The sequence below is a fragment of the Megascapheus bottae genome, chromosome 19 (genome assembly GCF_031878675.1).
Source record: "Megascapheus bottae isolate mThoBot1 chromosome 19, mThoBot2.hap1, whole genome shotgun sequence".
In the NCBI taxonomy this organism is placed as follows: Eukaryota; Metazoa; Chordata; class Mammalia; order Rodentia; family Geomyidae; genus Megascapheus; species Megascapheus bottae.
In genome coordinates, this window is record NC_143527.1 from 44,670,471 (window position 1) to 44,676,336 (window position 5,866).

General features: G+C 38.3%; 1 long non-coding RNA gene across 1 annotated transcript; it reads left to right on the top strand.

The window, feature by feature from the left end:
• Positions 1 to 1,441: 1,441 nt before the first annotated feature.
• On the top strand, positions 1,442 to 5,281 carry LOC150049945 (uncharacterized). The gene is made up of 3 exons (XR_016538904.1): positions 1,442 to 1,565; positions 3,298 to 3,879; positions 4,582 to 5,281. It is a non-coding gene; the product is annotated as an uncharacterized LOC150049945 (long non-coding RNA).
• Positions 5,282 to 5,866: the final 585 nt, after the last annotated feature.

Genomic DNA, 5,866 nt, shown 5'->3' on the forward strand with positions numbered 1-5,866 from the left:
AGAATAGCATCTGAACTTTACATTTCTAAGTAATTTGATTTCAGTTAACCTTCGTCAATCTACATTCTCTGGATGCTATTGCTTCCGGAATAGATATTGCACCAACAGACCACACTTGTTTGGTCTCATTGACTTTTAATTCAAATGTTTTGTCTCATGTTGTTATGATTACATAGATCAAAGGTGTACTGGAAGCTTTATCCTCAATCTCAGAAATGCCTCATCTGCATAAACAAATATTTTTCTCTGTGTTGGCCCGTAAGACTAGAGACGGGTGTACTGATCACATAACTGCATGGGGATCCAAGGCGAACACTAGAAACACTGGGCAAATTACTATGTAGGAATGGGCCATAGACTGTGGCATGACAGCCAAAACAAAAGTACTGAGCTGGGTGTGGTGGCTCATGCCAAGCTACTGGAGAGATGAGGATCTGAAGAACTTAAGTGTCAAGATAGGGCAAGCCAAACCCTGACACATCTGACCTAGTGGTATGTATCCATCATCCTAGCCCACAGGAATTAGGGATGGATAGATGGATAGACAGATAGGTAGGTAGATAGATAGGCAACTGTGGGTATAAATAAAAGGATCCTGTTCCTAAAAGTAACTAAAGCAAAAATGGCTAAGGGCATAGATCAAGTAGAAAAGCATCTGCCTAGCCAGCATAAGACCATGAGTTCAAATTTCAAAACTGACAAAAAGAAAGGAAAGTTGGTCACCGGTGGCTCACATCAGTAATCCTAGCTACTCAGGAGGCCAAGACATGAAAAATCAAAGTCTGAAGACTGCCTAGGCAGAAAAGTTCATGAGGAGACTATGTTTAATTAACCAGGAAAAAAATAGGTATAGTACCAGCAGAGCAAGCAAGCTGATTGGAAGGTCCTGAAGTCAAGCCCTGTTGTGACAAAGGAAAAGAAAGAGAAAGAGGAGAGGGAGAAAGAGTGGGTGATGGGGAGAGAAAGAAAGAGAGAGGGAATATTTCCTTTGTCTTCCTACTTGCCAACTACTAATATAGCTTCCATTATACATAAAAGTCTGATAGTCTTTCATTTTTCTCTGCCTTCCTTGAAAAATGACTAGAACTTAGTATGTTTCTAGTCTCTGCCTTGCTAAGTATTTATCAATAACATCTTTCACTTTGGAGAACAAAACATTCTATTCCTATAGGGATTCTTCTGTGTGCTCAGGGCCATCTCTCTAGCAACTCTAGAATGTTGAGCCACAGAAGAGCTTATGACGATCACACACAGTAACACCTTTTCTATGGGTGACCACCAGAAAGGTTGAAACGATCTACCTGAATCTCTTATACTGTTCCCTCCATATTCCAGCAGCCATGGATTAACTTAATCAGACCAAGCCAGAGATGACCTATGAAATATGCTTAATTATTAGTTACTATTTTTCCTTCATGGAACTGCTAAACTACCTAATACTGACTTAGTATCCTCCCCCTCTGCCTGCCCTGCGTCATCTTTGGTGCACAACCCCAGGAAAACCCTGTTACCCATAATACCCAACAGAGAAGGCCAAGCTAACCCCAGAGATCGTGAGTCACTGGGTAAGAGTCAAGCATGTCTCCACCAAATGTGATGTCAGAACACTGGGGCTTTCGCTAAACCACTAGGATTATGCTTAGGTTTATGATTACTTAAGATCATAGCTATTTAAGTCTGAGACTCCTAAAGGGCAGACACGTTTCCATTACATATTTGGAATTTGGGGATAGAAGGAGGAGGAGAAGCTCTTTAGGAGTTCTAGAAGAACAAAGATGTTTTTCTTTCTGTCTGTTTGTTTCGCTTGTGCTGGTACTGGGACTTGAACTCAGGGCCTGGGGTGCTATCTCTTCGCTATTTTGCTCAAGGCTGGCACTCTACCACTTGAGCCACAGTTCCACTTCCAGATTTTTGCTAGAATAAAGATTAAGAGTTAGCCTCACAAATTTTGCTGCCCAGAAGATGGCTTTGAACCATAATCCTCACATCTCAACCTCCTGAGTACCTAGGCTTACAGGCATGAGCCATTGACACCTGACCTAAGATTTTTTAAGTCCAATCCTTTTAAACATGTTATTGATGAAGAGTTGAAGACACCCTTCTAAAGTGAGGCTCTTTCATTAATTCACTTTCATTACAAGGTGTTTAACAGACATCTCCTTGAAAACTTGTCCATTCAGCCAAAATTTCATTCCACAAATAAAATCCTGCCAACTATATTTGGAGAAGTATCTACTAATTCCCACATAATCCCTTAATGCATCAAACCTGACTTACTGGCTCTGTTACGCCCTCTCCCTGCTCTCCACCCCCACCAACACACCAATATGAACGTATCATGTAGGAGAGATCCAGTCACTCAACTCAAATATAGTATTCTCTCCTCCCTCAATCAAACCTGGTTATCTCACCAGAGGATAAGGTATCAAAGAAGACCGTGTGCCCAGGTCTCTGGCCCCTGGTCTATTCTCCTTAGTCACAAAGGTCACACGTGCTTTGCTTTGATGTTTCAATGTCTTCAAAGAAGGTACTGCATCTTTTTAAAAAATTCAAACTAAACAAAAAGTACAATAATACTGCGCTAGAGCATGGCCTGTGGTAGAGTGTTTGTCTAGAATGCACAAACCCCTTGGTTCAATTCCTCAGTACACATACACAGAAAAAGCCACAAGTGGTGCTGTGCTCAAGAGGAATAGTGCTAGCCTTGAGAAAGCCTAAGGGCAGTGCCCAGACCCTGAGTTGAAGCCCCAGGACTGGCAAAAAAAAGTACAACATACTACAAGAAGAAAGGATAAATGAGAGGTTGAAGTGAGTCTCAGAGAACCTAGAAGTCTTTATCTCCTTACTGAAAATGTATTCATCCCTTATTCTTTTCATATACTTATAATTTTAAACAATGACATAAATAAAACAATCAATACACTATACTTTTTTCCCCAATAATTAAGCTGCTTGGCAAGAGGTACAATTTCTTTTGGCTAACCCTTGGTTAAAATTTCAGGATGTTAGTACCTAAATGTCTATAGCTCTCACCTTCTCTTTATTGTTTACATGTCAAGATGACATGTCTGGGTAAACCTGATTTGTCAATTACAAGCTGAGTAGGTAAAGAATACTGGAAGACACTTAGGAGTCTGGATCTGGGCTTTTTCTATGGCCCTCTGTGTCTTTAAGAAGCAACTATTGTAAGATTCTGTGTTCTCAATTGAAACTGAAAGGATACAACAGAAGCAGCCCTAAGCTCCTTGCAGCTTTCTGTGTCCTAGAGAACTAATTATCTGTATTTTGATATGACAGGGATTCTATACAGGATTCACAAGCTGTCTAAATCAAGGGTTGGATACTATGCCTCAAATCCAGCCCACTACCTGTTTCTGTGAATACTTCAGCAGAACCCAAACAAACTTATTGGCTTATATATCATCTAGGGATGACTAGATGTTGCCATCTAACAGAGATTTAACTGAGACCACATAACCAGCAAAGCTCAAAATAGTGACTTTTTTAAAAGAAAAATTTCACCAATTCTGGTTCTACTAAGTGGTGTGCATTGAAGAATGTGACTTCCTGCCCACAAAACGCCTCTGTTTCCTAAAGGGGAGCTGGAGTTTTACCATTAGATGTTGGTTTCCTATCTGTTTGTTATTTTTTTTAGATATATATGTTTTGGAAAAGTCAAGCACTTCATGCATTAAAAAGCAGACAATTCCTCTGTAGGAATCAATAGATCTACATGAAATACTACAGGGAAAATATCAGGGCTCTGGGAAGACAAAGTAAATTGGACAGGCACAAAAAAAAACTTGATTACACCCCAATTTTGCTTGGGTTCACCATGGAGAGAGAAGACATCAGATCCAGCATCTTGAGAGGAAAACTGTGAGTTCAATTTCCCAGCATTGTGATGGGTTTTAGTCTAACATTATTTCCTTTCTATTATCCCGATTTCAGGCAACTTTTGCCTAAGAGAGAGCTGGAATGCAGCAAACGGCCTGTGCACATTATACCACTTTCAGGCTTTGATGAAATAATATATTTGAATTTTTTTTAAAAAACACAATGATGAGTAAAAGGAAGCCAGAAACAAAAGAATGCATTCCTCAACAGTCTCTTTGTACAGGTTCCCAAAATAGGCAATACTAATCCATGGTGATAGAAGTCAGAAACAGGTTGCTTGGCAGAGAGATGAAAAGAAATGTCCTAGATTAATGGAAATGTTACATGTCTTTACTGGTAATGTATGGGTCAAAAATCATCAGATGATGCATTTTTCTACATATTGAATGGTTGCCTTTTTTTTTAAGTGACTGACACAGCTAAAGAAAAGACATCATATAGGGAAGGGGGGGAAACAAGATGAGGGGTGGGGGTGGGGGGGAGGGAAATGGGGACCAAGACATGAGAAAGGGTATCAATGTATGTGAATGAATGTACCTTTTATCTGCCAAATATAATGTAACCCTTCTATTAATTACAATAAAAATATATGAAAAAGAAAAGACTAAACTTTATGTCTGGGTTTACTTAAGAAATCTCAGAACTCTCTGAGATAACCATCATTTTATGTTTTTCTCTTTACAGGAACAAGAAAGATGAAGGGCAAAAGACTAGGAGAAGATAAGGATGATTCCTGATAGAAAGAAATTACTATCAAGTGTCTATAGCCATTTCCTTCACAGGCACATTCTTGCACTATCTCCTCAAGTAAAAGGATTAAGGCTTAGTATGTAAGAAAAAAAATCCTTCAAAAGCAGGAAATGAGGAAAAGAGTAAAACAGATTTCTTTTCTTTCTTTAATTTAAATTTAGTAATGTTGCTTTATTTATGCTTTTAAATTGAATTTTTGATGGCTGGTTGAAGAAAGCTATAATGAGAAATATTAATATCACTTGATATGTTACCACAAATCATGAATTCCTTATAGAAATATAAACATTAAAAGTGCTAGGAAAACAATGAGTGACAGAAGAAAAGAGTAATCAGTAATCACCTGAAAGCAGTAGTCAGTCACCTGTCAAACAATGGACTGTGAGTCATAAAAGGACCCCAGACTCTGGGAGTCACTTCTCCATCCATTGTGGCCCTGTCTCCTGCCCTTTCCTACAAAATCTGGCTCATCATGAGTCTCCTCCTCTTTTTCTCTTTTTACTTCTTGTCTCCGCTGCCACCATCTCCTGTACCATTTGCTCTCCTAATAAATTTCTTTTTCTGCCTCAAAAATAATATAAAAGAGATTTCTTTCATAAACCATGTGTGCATTTTATTGGGATAGCAAAAATTATTTAACAGCATGCACACATATTCTAATTTTCAACCAAACTAGAGTGAAGATTATTTAACAGCTCAAGTATAATTAAAGTAGATCTTATAAAGTGTTAGGCTTTGTACATAGAATTTTTTAAAAATCTATCTTGCAACAAAGTAGTTATTAGTAACTATTTCCTTTAACCTCAAACACAAAACTAATGTGTCCTGGCATCCTTTGATAGTAAGTGACACTTCTCAACTTAGAACATGTGAAAATAAAATACAAGTATGATTCTTCAATAGGTTATGTTTTCAAAAAAAGAGAGGCTTAAGTAGAATCATCCTACGGACAAATGGTACTGACTTTGGCCATTTAGGTGAAGTAAACCAAACTCTTAGTACCAGAATGTGCTAAAACAAGGCAAAAACTCATGTTTCAGTAGGAGCCACATAAGCACCTAGGAGAGCAATCAAAATAAGAGAAAGGAGAAAGGTGTTATTATAAAATTAGTACAGGTCTAAAACTATGTTTCGGTTAGAACTCTAGAATTATGCAATTACATTAATTGCCAACTTAATCATAGGGAAAATGGCATAGATGTTACAGGAGATCCTAGCG